We start from the raw sequence: 18,003 nt of genomic DNA on the forward strand, positions 1-18,003 counted from the left end.
CCTAATCTAGACGTTATCTCCAACTGATAACTGCCATGAAGGAAAAGTTAGTTTTGTGGGCTGGAGAGATGGCTCAGAAGTTAAGAGCATTGCTCTTCTTCCAAAGGTCCTGAGTTCAATTTCCAGCAACCACATGGTGGCTCACAACCATCTGTAATGAGGTCTGGTGCCCTCTTCTGACCTGCAGACATACACGCAGATAGAATAATATATACATAATAAATATATAAATATTTTTTAAAAAGTTAGTTTTGTCTGGTGGAGTCTCACTGGGTACAAAATCCACTCTTGGGGGCAGGCCCTATGCCTAGCAGTAGATGGCCAAGATAAAACAGACTCAGCGAGATTTTTGCAGGGTGTTCTTTGTCTCATAATGCTTTGCCTGGGCTTTTTCTTGTTGTTGTTTGAGCTTACAGGTCTTTTAATTATATATTTTTGTTCCTGATTTTGTTTTTTAATGAGATTTCTGTGTGAATGTGTGTCTCTGAACTGTTTCTTGTAGTTTCTCTTTGATGTTTTTGTTTGTTTGTTACTCTGGTTTGTTTGTTTATAATTTAACTTAACTATTTGTTTGAGACAGGAGCTCACCCTGTAGCTCTGGCTGTCCTGGAACTCACTCTGTAGAGCAGGCTGACCTCAAACTCACTGAGATCTGCCTGCCTCTGCCTCTGCCTCTGGAGAGCTGGGATAAAAGGCATGGCTTTCTACTGTCCAGCTTGATATCACTTTCATAAATTTTTTAATTGATTTTTATTGAGCTCTACATTTTTCTCTGCTCCCCTCCAGTTCTCTCCACTCCCCTTCAACCCTCTCCCATGGTCCCCATGCTCCCAATTTCCTCAGGAGAGCTTGTCTTTTTCTACTTCCCATGTAGATTAGAGTTATGTATGTCTCTCTTAGGATCCTCATTGTTGTCTAGGTTCTCTGGAATTGTGATTTGTAGGCTGGTTTACTTTTCTCTATGTTTCAAAATGACTAAAGAGTGAGTACATGTGATAATTGTCTTTCTGGGTCTGGGTTACCTCACTCAAAATGATGTTTTCTAGCTCCATCCATTTTCCTGCAAATTTCAAGATGTCATTAATTTTCTTTGCTGTGTAGTACTCCATTGTGTAAGTGTACCACCATTTCCTTATCCATTCCTTGGTTGAGGGGCTTTTATGTCACTTTCATAAATTTTTTTCTTAATTGTGTGGTGGGGAGGTGAATGTGTCAAGGCTCCTGTGTAGAGGAGAAGGGACCATGTTGTGGAATTGGTTCTCCCTTTCACCACGGTGTTGTCTCTCAGGATGAAACTCAGGTCTCCAGGTTTGTGTGACAAGCACTTTTCCATGCTGAGCCTTCTCCTGGGCCCATTGTCTCTTTAATTTCCAGCCATCACAGTGGGAGGCCAGCTGATGTTTAATTATGCCCATTTATTTAGAAGGAGGCCCAAGATTGAAGAGTTCCTCCTCTCTCTGGGGCCTGCCAGGCACAATCAGCTCACTCCAAGCAAGTGGTTTCTCAGAACGGCCACTGGCTGTTGACTGAGACCTCTGGCTCCAGAAGACAGACAAGGATGTGGGCAGAGCCGCAGACAGCTGCCAGGGCTGGTTCTGCACAGCACTCTGGGGATTCCCTTCCATGGCGCCAGTAAGCCTGCTTGGTCCCTTAGCAACAGTTGGTGGCCTCAACAATAAAGGGGTTTTGAGAGCCAGGATGGATAGTATTTCAGAGCTTCTACAGTCTTAGAAGAGATTAGTCTTTTCTCTTGCCAGGAGATGCCCTTGAAACCAGGGTGGGCCTTGTGGAGCACAGGCAAGTGCTAGGCTTTGGAGTGCTCTCCACATCCCTGGCTTTAATGGACCTTGTTCAATCTCTAGGCCTGAGCTCTGAACACACAGAGACATTGTGTTCTCATGGTCCTCCTTCTCCAGCAAGAGGGCTGGGTGAAGAATCTCAGGCATTCCCTGAATTCTGATCCACCAAGGATGCTAGCGTGTGCCAAGTATCTACTATCGGGGATGGGGGGTTGACCTCAGAGCTTGGATGTGTCTGCAAAGTCATCCATCGTCCAGGCTTAAAGGTCCCATTGCAGGGCCTGTCACCCAAGATGAAAAGTTTCCATCTTTTCCTGCTTCTGACCTGCCCGAAAGGAGCAGAGGCTTATGGGAAAGCGGACAGACTTCTTAGGATGGGTGTGTGTTGACTAGATGTTTGTCAACTTGACACAAGTTAGAGTCCTGTGGGAAGAAAACTTAACTGAGAAAATGCCTCCATAAGGTCAGCCTTGTAGCAAGCCTACTGGGCATTCCGTGATCTCATGACTGATTTGGTCAGGCCTGGCCTATGAGAGCTGTGCAACCCCTGGGAAGGTGGCCCTGGTGTGCATAAGAGAGCAGACTGAGCAAGCCATGGGGAGCAAACCAGTAAGCAACATTTCTCCTTGGCTTCTGTATCAATTCCTGCCTCTGGGTTTCTGCCTGGAGTTTCTGCCCTGACGTCCCTTCTTGGTCAGTGAGATAAAATGAACCCTCTTCTTGAATCAGGATCGGGAAAAGATGCTCTCTTACCTCCTAGGGGCTGACAATGCACAGGGAAAGTTGTAGTGATACTTTGTGTTCTAACAAATCAAGCTTGCATGAAGATCAGAGCGCAAAGATAAGCCTCTAGAGGCCAGGCAGTGCTGGCACACTTTTAATCCCAGAACTCAGGAGACAGAGGCATTTGGATGTCTGTTAGTTCAAGGCTACCCTGGGCTACATGAAAACAGTCCAGTCTATAAGAGAAACAGAGCTCACACAAAGGTGATTCTAGCACTTGGGATCCCACGCCTTTTATCCCAGCACTAGGGATGTGGAGACAGCACTGATATGGCTGGGCAGAGAGAGGAATATAAGGCAGGAGGAGACAAGCTCAAGGCATTCAGTCATGAAGTCTGAGGTGCAGTCTGAAGAGGGTAGAAAATACAAATTACCTTTGAAACCAAAGATCCCAGTGAGCCAGTGGAAACACTGTCTTTCCTTTTATCTTTTGTGAAAACACTTCTTTTTCTTCACTTCACAGCCCAGACTGACCTTGAACTCCTGATCCTCCTGCCCTAGCCTTTTAAGTGTTGTGACAATACTTCTTTAACCCGTGAAAAAGGCTGCCTTCCTTGTTGTCCTTAGCAGGTAATGTGACAGACGTTTCAGAGTGTGCTGAGCAAGTCACAAGAAGCAAACCAGGAAGCAGCACTCCTCCATGGCCTCTGCTACATAGGTTCTTCCCCTGCTCGAGTTCCTGCCCCGACTTCTCTCAGCGATGGACTGTTAACTCTGCCTCAGTTAAAAACTGGTCAGTCAGTGGTTGAGTTGGCATCACAGACCCTAAAGCCCGAGCAGAGCGATTAGCATGGCCCCTGGGCAGAGGTGACATGAAAAGTTCCACATTCTGTAAGGGAAACAACAGCTGGTCGGTCCAGAGTGACAGAGAACAAAGAAATAGCTCTGAATCTGTGGGAATGTGATCCTTTCTCCAGCAGTGCTGGTTGGCAGGGCCGGGTCCTCTGCCTGCTGTGCTCTGTCAGTTCTGAGAAACACAGCACAGTCCCTTACACCTCCACAGAGTTCAGAGGGGTTCAGGTGTGGAGTTGGAATGGGGACAGATGTTCTGTGTCAGAGGTCATGGTGTGTTCCCACCACCATGCTATATCCACGTGTTCATGTTGTCAAGGGTTTCCTTCCCAGCCCCAGGAAACTTGGACACAATCCACTTAACAGTTTTACACTGGGTGGAGTGACAGAGGCAGGAGAATTGCCAGTTTAAGGTCAGCCTGGGCTCTGGAATGAGACACCGTTGTACCCCTTCTTTCCACCCAAGCCCTTCATGATCTGCCATTGGACAGCCAATAATGATAACTACCCATGGCCAATAAACATGTTTAAAAGCACGGACTGGAAGAGACAGGAATAGCACCACAGACTGGACACTCGGCATCACGTCCACGCTACCGCTGTCACTCAGAGTGTTTGAATCACCGTGTTTGACAAGTGAACAGAAGGCTTGTTCGTCTTCGTAAATTAGAAGTTGGTTGCTCCAGGGCTGTGGAAGTCAGGGGCAGGAACAGAAGCTTCCATTAAGACTATTCCCAAACCTATACAAACATTTAACAGCCTTGACTATATTGATTGACCAGTTGATCTTGCAAAAGCACAGAATGACAGGTAGCCTTAGACATTTCCTTTATCTTCCTGATCTGAATCAGCTAGATTCCTCTGTTATTTTCTTCACCTAATAGGACGGGACAGCCTCCCAGTTCCCAACAACCCCTGTCTAGGTTAGTTCCTCTGACTTCCTTTCTGAGCCTTTCATACCATATTGCAAAGGGGCTGTTTGAATAAAATGGTCCAAGGCAAGTGGTGAAGTGGGGGTGTGATTAGAAACTCCAGGGGAAAATGTGAATAAAAAGTCATTTAAATGATTTTCAGTCTCTACAGTGAAAGTATAAATAAAAAGATGCTGTTGGTTAAATTTCAACCTTTAGAATCTATAGTTAGGGATAGAACTTGGTTGTAGAGCACTTGCCCATCAGGCGAATCTTTGTGAGTTCAAGGCCAGCCTGGTCTACAAAGTGAATTCCAGAACAGCCTCTAAATCTACACAGAGAAATCCTGTTTTGAAAGAGAAAAAAAAGATTTATTTTATGTGTCTGAGTGTTTGTCCATATGTCTGTGCGCACCGCACATGCCTGGTGTCCTCAAAGGTCAGAAGAGAGCATCAGATCCTATGGATCTGGAGAGACAGACAGGTATGAACTACCATGTGGGTGCTCGAAATTGAACCCAGGTCCTCTCAAGAGCAGTCATTCCTCTTAAACATGGAGCCATCTCTCCAGCACCCAGCTTACAAGGCGACAAGCATCCTGTTTCTATCCCGTTCCTGCTTTCTGTCTAGTGTGTGTGAGTGATGTGGGGAGCAGCTTTTCTGTAATAGAAAGAAGATACCTATGAACGAAATAGCTAACCCACTAAGGACAGCAGAGACGAAAGAGAGAAAGCCTGAGTGCTTCTCCGAGGTTTCTGACAGCTGAACTAACAATAAAAGGACTTATTAAGTAACAGAAATAGCACCAGTGTAAACCCTGTGGTCAGGTTTCTGTAATTTGAGCGCAAAGCAATCACAAGTCCTGAAGTTACAAGCATAATGAAAAGAGAAAGCTAAAACAGGCCTTTTATCCTGGGCCAGTTAGTGTTAGCAGCTTGATACAACCCAGGCATAGCCCAGAAGAGGGTACCTCCACTAAGGAACTGCCTCCAGCAGATCTTCAGCAGGACTTGGGTGCTGTCTCATGCCCTCTGCATTCCTTGCAGAACCAGAGCCTGACCCTTCCTCCCTGAGACTTCTTCTCTGCCTCCTGCTCCAGGACCGAGAGGGATCCTGTTCTGAGCCCACTCAACACTTTCCCGCAGCATCAGGCCCCTCAGCATCAGGCTTTGAATCTGAAAGGCACAGACTCTCGGTGCAGATGCCATGCCTGAGACGCATGGGGCTCGCAGTCTTACTTTTCACACTTACCTGCAGAATGAGGAGCCAGGAAGCAAGTGTCTGTGGGCAGCTGCCAGTGGGCAGGCTCTTCTGTTCCTTTGCTAGCATCTGCCAAGAGCAGTTTCCCTTCCCTAGAGTTCAATCTTAGAACTGAAGCCAGGGGCCTGTCCAGAGTCAGGTGCTCATCCCTGCCCTGCCCTGGCATACAGCAAACCAAACACCCATACAAAACTTAAAAAAAAAGGAGAACACCCAGTTCAGTTCAGGCCAGTCTTATATACCTTTTGTACAACACACACCTTGGCTTGCTAGCTGACAGTGGACTGGGCACTCGCACATCAATCATTAATGACGAATATGCCCAACAGACGTGTCTACAGGGCAATCTGGAGGAGGCAACCCCTCCCTTGAGGCTTCCTTTTCCCAGGTGAGACCATTTTGTATAAAGTTGACAAATTAACCAGCACAACACCTCCCTTCCCCCCACAAGTCACACCTGATTCACCCCCGATCCTGCAGGACCAGGAAGGCATTGGTGGTAGGTGGGCTCCTGTGAAGAAAGCAGCACCCATGGGTCAGGGTTGTTCTCTCAGGAGGACCATGTCTTCTTTGCCCAGACATCTCCCAGACATTTGGTCTGGGGTTTTCCAGGTGAATTTCCCACTGTCTCACTCTCTGAACACTGCACTGTCCCCAGCTCCACGGGGCAGGTGATGGGAAATCGCCCCACCTGATTCCTTGTCCTTTCAGGGACAGAAACACCTGCGTTCCACTCCGAATTCCTTCCGTTCTGTAAGTGGAGACCAGGGACTCTCCAGTTATGCTTCCCACCCCCCAGGACCCAGAAAACTGCTTCTTCCATCCCAACTGGCTAGGTGGGAGGTGAGTTGACTTCCAGAAACCCAGGTGTCTCCTGTGACCCTCCTATCTTAGTGCTGGCTTCTCATTATCCTTCCCTGTCATGGGGACTCAAGCGTGTCCCAGAATCAGCAGGGGTGGCTGCTCCAGCAGGGCCTAGTAATGCTGACTAGTGAAGAATCAGGTGCCTCAACCCCACCTTCTCTAGCTCGGGTATTCTCAATGCTCCTAGTCTGCAGCTCTGGGACCATCACATGACACACTGGATGATTAACTAGCACTTTGCTTCACCGAGAAATTAGACACGTTGTGTAAGAGCTCCTCGGGCTCTGCATTTCAGTGCGCATGAAACACATTCAGATCTTGTTCACACTTGAACTTCCCGGAAGATACCTCGTCATGAATTTGCAGAATACTTCACATATAAAACTTGAAGCATTTGTGGTGCTAAGCATTTGAATAAGGATTCCTCAGCCCAATTGTCCTTCCTCTTTTTCCTCTGGGATATTTGTGACCATCATATTGACTTAAGCAAATAGAATCAGCTAAGAAATGTTTAGTGAGCACCTACTATGTGTCGAGGACTCTTGCTTTCAGCTGTTCACCTACATTTGGGAACAGAGATGAATAGAAAATGGATTTGTTCTTGTGGCCCTTGTTGCGCACCCTCCCCCACCCCGCTCCACACCTCTGTCAAAGAGGTTTCCAATGGCCACAACCCTCTTTTATACAATGACTTTCACTGCTCCCCACTTTCTTAGGCTACAGTCCAAATTACATTGCATGAGTGAGCAGCTCTTCTTGATCATGCTGACTTTTGAGAGTGTCGTTTCTTCTGTGGCATCTCCTCCCCAAATGGTACCTGAGATTCCTGACTCCTCATCTGTGTCCTAGATGTGGCGGTGACAATAAGGAAGCTCTGTGCTGAGTGGGTGGACCCCATAGGTGCTCCAGGGAGCCAGCCAGCCAGAGTCCTTGGGGATTATGCCAAGGCATAAGGGGGTGTTAGTGTGTAGGTGAAGTAGGTATTCTGTCCCAGTCTGCAGCTCAGGTCAGAGGCAGGCAGAGGGCAGATGGTCCAGGGTGGGACTTGACACCCAATATCAAACATGCAAAAACCATTAAACATTCCCAGCACCTTTTGGCCTCTTGATCCATGCACAACCTTGTAGTATCTGCCTCTCCCCACTCCATTCTTGATCCACGCTCAGCCCGGCACGTCCACTTCCCTTTACAGGAGCCTGCTCAGGGGCCATAAGATGCTGCAGAGTAGGAGGCTGGAGCCTATGAAGTCTCGTGTAGAAGTGAGGATGGGATGCTTCCAGGAATAGCTGAGGTAAGGGTCCTCTGTGGGAGTGATGGAGACCAGTCCTCTACTAACATAAGCTTAGACTCCTATCTATCCATCTGTCTGTCTGTCTGTCTATCTATCTATCTCTATAAGACAATCATTTCTCATTTTACATATCTATCCCAGTTCCCACTCTCTTCTCTCCTCCTGCTCACCCCACCTTTCCACCACTCCACCCCTAACCACTCCTCAGAGAGGATTAGTTTTCCCATGTGGAGTCAACATAGTGTGACACATCTCTCTGAGGCAGGACAAAGGCTCTCCCCTAAGCAAGGTATTCCTCCAAAAAGAATGTACTCCAGAAAGGCAATTCAAACACTAGGGATAAATCCTAGTCCCACTGCCAGTGGTCACACAGACTGTCCAAAGCATATGACTGTCACCCACATTCAGAGGGCCTAGCTTGCTTCCCCCACTATTACTCCATAGCCAGTAAGCTTCTACTTGCTCAGGTCAACAATTTCTGTGGGTATCATGGTCTTGACCCCTTTGCTCTTTCCTCTCTATGACTGGACTCTGGGAGATGGCCCAGTGCTTAGCTGTGGATTTCTGCATCTGCTTCCATCAGTAGCTCGATGAAGATGTATGATGACAATTAAGGTAGTCATCAATCTGATTACAGGGGAAGGCCAGTTCAGGCACCCTCTCCACTATTGCTTAGGGTCTTAGCTGGAATCATTCTTGTGGATTTCTGGGAATTTCTCTGGTGCCATGTGTCACAGTAGCCCCGAAATAGGTCCCTCATTCAAGATTATTGTGGGAAGTTCTTCTGTATAAGTGTTCTCTTTATTGGTTAATGAATAAAGCTGTTTTGACCAATGGCTCAGCAGAGTAAAATCAGTCAGGAAATCTGAACAGAGATATAGAAAGAGAGTAGGTGGAGTCAAGGAACTGCCATGTAGCTGCTGAAGGAGACAGACACCCTTTACCAGTAAGCCACACCTTTACCAGTAAGACACAACCTTGTGGTGATGCACAGATTAAAAGAGATGGGTTAATTCAACGTGTAAGAGCTAACTAGAAATATGCCTGAGACTTGGGCAAGCAGTGTTGCAATTAATATAGTTTTGTGTGATTATTCAGGTCTAAGCAGTAGGGAAAAGAATGAGGAGTCTCCATCTAGACAAGCTGTCTCTCTCATTGCTCTCCCTCTCTGTCCTTCCCCCAACTCTACCATCCCTTTCCCTTATGTTATCCTCCTCCCTCCCCTTCTCCCCTGCCCCTCCCCTTCTGCTCTCCCTTCTACCCACTCCCCATGTTCCCATCTTTTTTTTTAGGAGATCTTGTCTATTTCCCCATCCCAGAAGGATCCATATATGTCTCTCTTAGGGTTCTCCTTATTACATAGCTTCTCTGGGGTCATGGATTATAGGCTGGTTGTCCTTTGCTTTACATCTAATATTCACTTATGAGTGAGTACATATTGTAACCTGAAGATTTGAAGGGAAGAAAAAAGGATGGAGCTGGGCATGGTGACTATGTTCATAATCCCAACATGAGGGAGGATGAGACAGATATATACTGAGTTCCAGGCCAGCCTACACTGCACACTGAGTTTCAGGCTACAGAGTGACTCCACAGTAGGGGGGAAAAAGGAGATGACTATATTATATGGAGAGGGACAATGGTACCAGGAAACAAAAAGTGAGAGCTGTCCCTCCCATCTTCTAATCCTCTTTAGTCCTGAGATTAAAGTTATGCATCACTACTACCTGGTTTCTATGACAAGTTAGTGTGGCTCTGGGATTAAAGGTGTGTGTTATTGCTGCCTGGTCTGTAAGGCTGTCCAGTGTGACTATTTTACATTTCTGATCCTCAGGCAATTTTTATTTATTAAAATACAAATGCAATGATACTACATTTCACCTTTTTTGTCTAAAATAAAAAGAAGGCTATAATTAATATAAGAGGAAATATATACAATAAGTACAATAACTATACACAATCTATACAGGCAATAAATACATCATCAATATCTAATTCATTTGCATTTGACAAATTCAGAGAAAATACTGTATATCTATCCTATCTCGAGGAGTCCATGTTCATGTACCTAATTTACTTTCTATCATAACTTGCTTTTGCATCAGGTAAACAAAGAAAACTATAGCTATCTAGTCTTCAGCTCCCTAAGAGACCCAAGAATGAAATAATATTAACTGAGTAAGCAGGAAGTGTAAGCAAGGAACTTCACAAAAAGTGTAATGACAGAAACAACTGGCTACCTGAACACTCACCCAAAGTTTCTCTGCAATGTTGGGGCACTCCATCTTTAGTATACAAGCCTAGTGTATCTGACAGATCTTTCTGTGAAGAGGACATTCTGAAGGGCTGCTCCTCCTTGTCTTGGCCATGTTTGACAGTCACATTCTTTTGTGAGCGTATTGTCAGTAGTTGAGGCAAGGGTATTTTCTTACCCATTCTTTGTGGCTTACTTTTACCACAAAGAAAGCAATTCCCATTATCTTCTCTGAAGTATATTGGTACTGCCTGGTATGTCTCATTGTCATAAAAAAGAAGAACCTAGGTTATTAAAACAATAAAATGCCATATTCTGTAGATCTCTGAAGTGTTTAAAGTTGACTTGTCTATCTAAATATATCTTTGTTTCACCTTGAAAACATACCTAATGTGACTACAAGTTCAATAATACTAAGTGACTAACTGCTAGCCTATATTTCCTCATGATCTTAAACAGTTGGTAATAATAATTTTCAAGTACTATAAATTAGCATTAAATTTTAAAATGTATAATAAATATAGATTTTATAGGTACAATACCTTGAACAATATTAGAAATGTATGTATAGTATATTTTAACAAAATTAATCTCAAATTTGTATAAATATACAACATTTGCATATAATATACAAAAGTTCAATCCAATGTAAAACATTTAAAACTAATAATTGCCTTTTAAAAGAAGACTTAATAATCTACTTTTTCATCTGATTGTTTTTATATTCTCCCTTTTGCTTTTCAGAGCAGATTAAAAAATCAACCCTTTTATCTTATTCTATCTATAATATTCGTAATCCGTTGAATGACCGAAAACCACCCACTGCACCTTCTGGGAATGTGGGCATGGTATTCTTAAAGTTACTTTCTGCTCTCTGGGGGTGACAGTATTGTTATGGGATCCTGGTAGAAAAATTTTGGTTAATTGTCAAGTCCTGAGAGGGGTAGTTGTATCCTTTTTTGGTCCAGTCTATGCATATTCGGAAAATGCAGGGCTTATCTCAAGTCCTTGCTAGAGTGCTCTGTGAGGCTGAATTATTTCATTTAGCTACTTCAAAATTGTTCTTAGCAGTTTGTAGTCTAAAGCTGATCATTAAGTGGTGCTGTCAGTTGAATGGCATATGAACCAGTCATATGAACCAGGTGGAATCATTGTGGAATCATCTTCTTCCTGGAGACGTCAAAAGTTACTGTAGGAGAATTTATTGTGAACTATGTAAAACTTGAACATTATTTATATCAAAATTGAAAGTTTGAATTTCAATAGATATATATGCAAAGAAAGGGACCATAGATATGAAACTAGGTATGGTGTGAAGTAAAAGTTTTGAAAGCAGAATTTTGAAAGCCCTAGTCCCTAGAACTTTATCTTCCTTCTTTTCCATAGCAGATGGCTCCTGATATGAGACAGAAACTCTGAAGTCTTCTTCTAACAACATGATCAGATTTAGAGGAGAGCCACCGTCCAACTCCAAAGCCAGCTTTGATTTTTAAGTGAGTTGCAACTACCATTGTATTGACAAGTAGGGAGATATGTAAGTCTAGGTAGTGAGATTTTACCCTGTTAAGGATATTGGTATCATAAATCAGAGTTCTCCTTGCTTGTTGACTCTTTCTGGATAGCCATCTTTTCTTCTTTAGGCTTCAGATGTCCAGGGTCTCTTGAGTTTTGGAAGTTGGGCATTTTCTTGAACAGACAAGAACAGAATCCTTACCCCAACCCTTATGAGGTTTCCTTACAACCTGTGGATTGTCATCTCTGTGGATGAGCTGTCATTTCTCTTTCTCAAAAGGTTTCTTTTTTTCAAACTGAAGCTTGATTAATTTTGATGGTATCCATAGCTTTTCTTTTCTTATGGAAACAAGAGCAAAACTCCTTCCCCAGTATAGCACATCTCCTGGTTTCTATTCTGGGGTCAACACATCCTTGAAATACACTAATTGATTTAATTCAGAATCTTTTTCTATTTCCCTATGTCTCTCTGCAGTCATTGTTCCTTTCTCATTAGCATTAAGAAAACTCAAGTTTAATAAAGCATTATACAGTCCATTTCTGGAAGTCTTTATCATCCCTTTCTGTTTGCTTAACATATCTTTTATAGTTTATTTACTCTTTCTATAACTGCCTGACCTATAGGATTGTGTGGTATACCTGTAACATGCTTCATATTATAATAAGGAAAAAGCCTTTTCATTTTCTTAGAGACATATGCTGGAGCATTGTCTGCCTTTACATGTACAGGTATACCCATGATGGCCACAACTTCTAGTAAATGTGAGATTACAGAACCATTCTTTTCTGAACTCAACGCAGTTGTCAATTGAAAACCTGAATAAGTATCAATGGTGTGGTGTACATATCTTACTTTTCCAAATTCTACAAAATGGAACACATTCTTCTGCCATATTTCATACTTTGAGTACCCTTTAGGTGTTTCATTCCTTTGAGTGCTGTTTTGGTGTTTGGTTGTATAAAGAACAAGTAGGATATCTCCTTATAGTTTCTTTGACTTGTTGTCATGTAATGGAAAAGTCCTTTTTTTAAACCTTTCATATTGACATAATTATTTTGTAAATTTCTGAGGCCTTCAGCATATTTTCAATCAATAATTGATCAATGTTTGCATTACCTTGTGCTAGAGGACAGGGAAGACCCATATGGCACTGAATATTTGTTATGTATATGCGACGAACACTATTCCTGATTATATCTTGAACTTGAATAAATAATAAAGTTGTTTCTGTATCATCTGGTATCAATTCAGCAGTTTCAATATGCAAAAGAACTCTTTCTGCATATTGAGAATCAGTAACTATGTTGAGAGGATTTTAAAACCCCTTAGTACCATTAGAATGGCATATAATTCTGACTTTTGGACAGAACCATAAGGGCTTTGTTTCACTTTACTTAAATCTTCTGATTTGTAACCTGACCTTCCTGTTATATTTGTATCAGTATAGTATGTAGGGGCTCTAGTTATTGGTTTTTCTCATACAATGTGAGAAAGGACCAAATTAGTTCTCTTTATAAGTCAAATTCTCTCACTTTTGGGATAGTTGTTATTAGTCTCTCCCAAGAAATTAGTACAAGTTCTTTGCCAAGGTTCACTTTCTTCCAGTAGTTTGTTAATTTCATCATTAGTAAAAAGCACTATAATTTCTGCTGTATCTCTACCTGCTAATTGATGAAGTCTCAATTTTCACTTTATAATTAATTCAGAGAATTTTTCCACCTAAGTTTTAAATTTTTTACTCAGTTAATGTGGTGAAAGATTCATTCTAAGATAATATCTTCTGTCTGTATTAAAGTTTTTGTAGGGGAATATTTGGAGGGAAATATGACCAGAGTGCATTTAAGATTCAGATCATATGATTCATATCTACCTTCTGTAATTCCTCTTGAATCAAAGTCAAATCTCTCTTGGCTTCATCTGATAAATCCCTGGAGCTATTTAAGTATTAGTCACCATCTAAGGTTTTGCTCAAATGAATTAGTCTATCAGGTTTTATCCCAGTAATGGGCTAAAGATTGGAAATGTCTCCTAGTGATGTTTGAAAGTCATTAAGAGTCTGCAATTAGTCTCTCCTAATTTGCAATTTTTGTGTACTAATTTTCTAGGAATATATATTATAACCTAGATAATTGACAAAATCTCTGTATTTTTCAGGAGCATTTTGTAATCTTCAACAAGGTAAAACTTTCTTTTTTTAAAGAGTTATTAATTTATTATGTATACCGTGTTCTGTCTGTCTGTATGCTTGCTGGCCAGAAGAGGGCACCAGATCTCATTACAGATGGCTGTGAGCCACCATGTGGTTGCTGGGAATTGAACTCAAGACTTCTGGAAGAGCAGTCAGTGCCCCTAACCTCTGAGCCATCTCTCCAGCTCCCAAAACTTTCTTCTTCAAACATTTTTTTTCTACATTTGAATCAAGTAGCAAAATGTCATCCATGTAATGGCAAACTAACTATAGATTCAGGAAATTGCTTGTATATTATTTCCAATGGCTGACTTAAAAATATTAGCACAGGGTGTGACTAATTAACATTTCCTGTGTCAGAACTTTCTATTGATATCTATTAGCAGGCTGAGAATTATTATAAGTAGGCATTGTTAAGCCAAATTTTTCTCTGCCCTTTTCTTGTATAGGTATAGTGAAGAAACAATCTTTAAATCTATAACAGTAGGAGGTCATCCTTTAGAAAATAAGGAAAGCAAAGGAATTTCAGATTGCAGAGGGCCCACTGGTTGAATCACCTTAGTTACAGCATTAAAAAAAATGATTTCAGGCAAATGGATGGATCTAGAAAACATCATATTGAGTGAAATAAACCAGACCCAGAAAGACAAATATAAAATGTACTCACTTATAAGTGACTTTTAGACATAAAGCAAAGCAAAACCAGGCTACAATTTACAATCCCAGACAACCTAGACAACAAAGAGGACCCTAAGAGAGACATACATGGATCAATCTACATAGGAATTAGAAAAGGACAAGATATCTTGAGTAAACATGGAGCAGGAGAGTCAAGGGAAAGGGGAGAAGAGGAGAGGAGAGGAAAGGAGAGGACTGGAGAAAAATGTAAAGCTCAGTAATAAGAATTTAAAAAGTTTCTCATTCTTGACTGTTAACAAACCATTTCTTTAAAGGTATAATATGAATTATCAAACTGATAGCAGCTATGGCTAAGAACGTTTAAGTCCAGGTAGGTCATATACCTCTCCCAGAATTCCATCCACGAAAGAAACGAGAGGTTATTAAATTCTTGAATGGAGATATTATCTGGCATTATCTTAGAAGTGGATTACAAATTGAAAAACATAGTTAGCAGATGACTTGCCTCTGTTAAGATTCTGGTTTAGTTGAGAATTTTAAGGTGTAACAATGATGTGAGCCAGAAAAATCAGTGGAGTTTCTAAGCAGAGCTCAAAACCAAACTGAACAGAATTTTGTTAGACACAGGGAAGCCATGCAGCAGTTGCACATGGGTCACAGACGTCAGGAGAAGCCCTGGTAGCCATATGGGAGCCACAGGCATGTGGGGATGGGGTGAAGCCATGGGACCGCAGGAGCCACAGGATGCTGTGGCGGGGAGGACTGCCAAGGTGTGGGAAGCTGTGTGGTGCCCTGTGGGCTGGTGGCAAGGACTGGTGTGGCAGGAGAGGAAGCTAAGCTGGGGCGGATGGGAGCTGGGACGCTAGTGCTTCTCTGGAACCCAGGTGTCTGGGTCTGGGTTCCAGTTCCTAGAGCTGGAATTCCAATCCCAGTTTTGGCCTGGACTGGTGGCTAAAAGCCCTCAGGCAAACGACTTTTTTGTAAATTCATGCCCTAAAAGTTAGGTGCCAAGTAAAGCACAATTAGTAAAAACTCAGAGATAAAAATTGGGATTCAACCTGAAAGGTCAGAAAAGTAAATCATCCAGTCACTGGCTCTTACCTCTACCTCAGTCGGAAGTGGTGATCCTGCCTCCAGGAATCTCAGAATGAGATTCTCAGCTGAGACTAGAGCTGTCGCCTCCCCTTTGATAATCCTCTAGTTCTGGGATTAGGGGTGTGCACCACTACTGCCTAATTTCTATGGCAAACTAGTGTAGTTACTGGGATTAAAGGCATGTGCTATTGCTGCCCTGTCAGTAAGGCTGGCAGTGTGGCTATTTTACTTTTCTGATCCTCAGGCAAATTTGATTTATTAAAATACGAAATGCCACTACAGCGAGAGACACACAGAGAGAATTGCTATATTGGAAATGGCAGAGAGAGAGAGAGAGAGAGAGAGAGAGAGAGAGAGAGACTAGAGTAGTTGTGGTGTCAGAGGGGGGACATGTTTTAAGAACAGAAAGGGCCAGGCCAAACAGGCTACAGTGAATTCAGCCTTGTTGCTGAATGGGAGATGAGGCAGCTGGACAGAGGGGGTGCTGTAGAATATAGGCTGCCTGCCTTCTTGCCTTGACTCTGCTTTCTCATCAGTAGAAATGTGAGCAAGTAGCCTTGAAACCCTCCCAACAAGGCTAGAGCTATTGCATGGCCATGTCTGCTCTGCCATGATTGACTTTAGCCAGTGAATCACCCAGGATACTGCCCCCCTTAAATTGCTTTGTTAGGAGTTTGGAGACAGCAACAAAGAAACTGGTACAGTGGGACCTGAGTCAGGGTGGGCAGATTCAGGCTAAGGGGATCCCAGCTTTCTGCTCCTCTGGGCCCAGGATGCCCTGCGAAATTCTACCCAGTTGTTATGGCTTGCCAGGTGTGTCTGAGCTTTGTGGCTATTTCCTGTTTCCTCCCTCTCTCCCTCCCTCCCTGTCAGCCCCTGTCGGCCTTCTTCCTCCCTTTTACTTCATGTTTAATCATGTGGAGGTATGGGCGGGACACGCAGGTGCCTCCTCAGGACTATCAGCGGTGCTGTTAGGAGAGGATGGGGAGTAGGAAAGTAGTGGGGTCTGACATGGGTTCTGGGAACTGAATTCAGGTCCTCTGTGAGCACACACGCTCCTTGCCACTGAACCATTTCTCCAGTCAAAAGAACAAGAGTTTTTCTTTAAGGTACAAAACTAAAAACCTCTAGGGGCTGGAGAGACGGTTCAGTGATTAAGTGTGCTTGCCTCTCTTGTAGAGAACCAGGTTCAGTTTCCAGCACCCACATGGCTGCTCCCAACCACCTGTAACTCCAGTTCCAGGTAATCCAAAGCCATCTTCTGACCTCCTTGGGCACCAGACATATGCATGGTGTCCATATATATGTGCAGGCAAAACACTTATAAAATAAAATTTTAAAAATATAAAAAAATTCTAAGAAAAATAAATTAAAAATATCTAAACTATTGCTATTTCTGAAATGACAGTCGTTCTATGATCACTTGTTTTTACCAAAAAAATGTGCATTTTTTGAGGTAAATACTTTGTTTTTGTGGATTCATTTAGATTTGCAGAAGGTTTGCTGAGCTGGCATTGTTTCCCACGAGCCCTCCTGCATTCTCTTTCCTGTGCTCAACAATCGAGGCCACTAACCACCAATATCATACAGGTTTCTCCAAGGCCCTTCTGTTCTAGGGTGCTGACATATGTCTAGACAGCGTGTGTCCTGCAGTTCCTCATTACTGCTGCCTGAAGGACACAGCCCTACCGTGTGTGTGTGTGTGTGTGTGTGTGTGTGTGTGTGTGTGTGTGTGTGTTTTAAGTTGTTGTTTGAAACAGGGTCTTGATTTGAAATCCAGCATGGCCTTGAACTCTGTATTATCCTGACTTAGTCTCTGAGCTATCATGACCTTTCACCTTCTTTTACAGTTTTTTTTTAATCAACTTTGATACAAGCAACAGTCATCTGGGAAGAGGGAACCTCACTTGAGAAAAATGCCCTCATCAGTTTGGCCTGTAGGTAAGTTTGTGAGGACATCTTCTTGATTAATCATTGATATGGGAAGGTCCATCCCACGGCGGATGGTGCCACCCGTGGGCAGATAGCCCTGGGTTCTGTCAGAAAACAGGCTGAGAGAGCTGGGGAAGTAAGCAGAAAGTATGGCTTCTGCCTTAGTTCTTTAGCGCCTGCTCTGACTTCATGAGGAACTGTAATCTCTATGTTGAAATGAATGCATTTTGCCCCAAGTAGCTTTTGCTCATGGTGTTTATCCCAACACTAGGAAGCAACTAATACAACGTGCTTGTTTTGATGATCTTAACACCCTGGGAAAAGCTCCTGCATATCATTGACAAGGGCAGGGTTTCTCATCATTTTGCTGGGGTGGAACAAAACCTCCTCTCTCCAGAAAAAAGGAACCTAGTAGAGGGGACAACCCAGATCTAAGTTCCCCTGGAGAGAGGGCTTATCTGTCCTTCCCCTACCTACCAGACCTGGCAGTGTTTAAGGCAGCAGAGCTGCCAAGTTGGGGTCCCTGGGGTAGCCACCACCTTCAGGCTTCTTTCCTAAAAGGTTCAAATTCATAGCTAATCATGGCTGATTGATAACAATGTGCATTGCCCTCGGAGATGACAAAGGACCATTATTCATGTCACAGTGCCTTATCGTACAATGCTGGGCAGTGCCTGGGCCAG

General features: G+C 43.2%; 1 protein-coding gene across 1 annotated transcript in view; it reads left to right on the forward strand.

The window, feature by feature from the left end:
* Positions 1-17,220: 17,220 nt before the first annotated feature.
* Positions 17,221-18,003, forward strand: part of LOC148118446 (uncharacterized) — a 33,434-nt gene continuing 32,651 nt past the window's right edge. Inside the window, exon 1 of the mRNA XM_087900194.1 lies at positions 17,221-17,329. The gene's annotated coding sequence lies outside the window, so the exon portion shown is untranslated. The remainder of the gene's footprint in view (positions 17,330-18,003) is intronic.

The sequence above is a fragment of the Myodes glareolus genome, chromosome 22 (assembly GCF_982192425.1).
Source record: "Myodes glareolus chromosome 22, mMyoGla1.1, whole genome shotgun sequence".
Classification (NCBI taxonomy): domain Eukaryota; kingdom Metazoa; phylum Chordata; class Mammalia; order Rodentia; family Cricetidae; genus Myodes; species Myodes glareolus.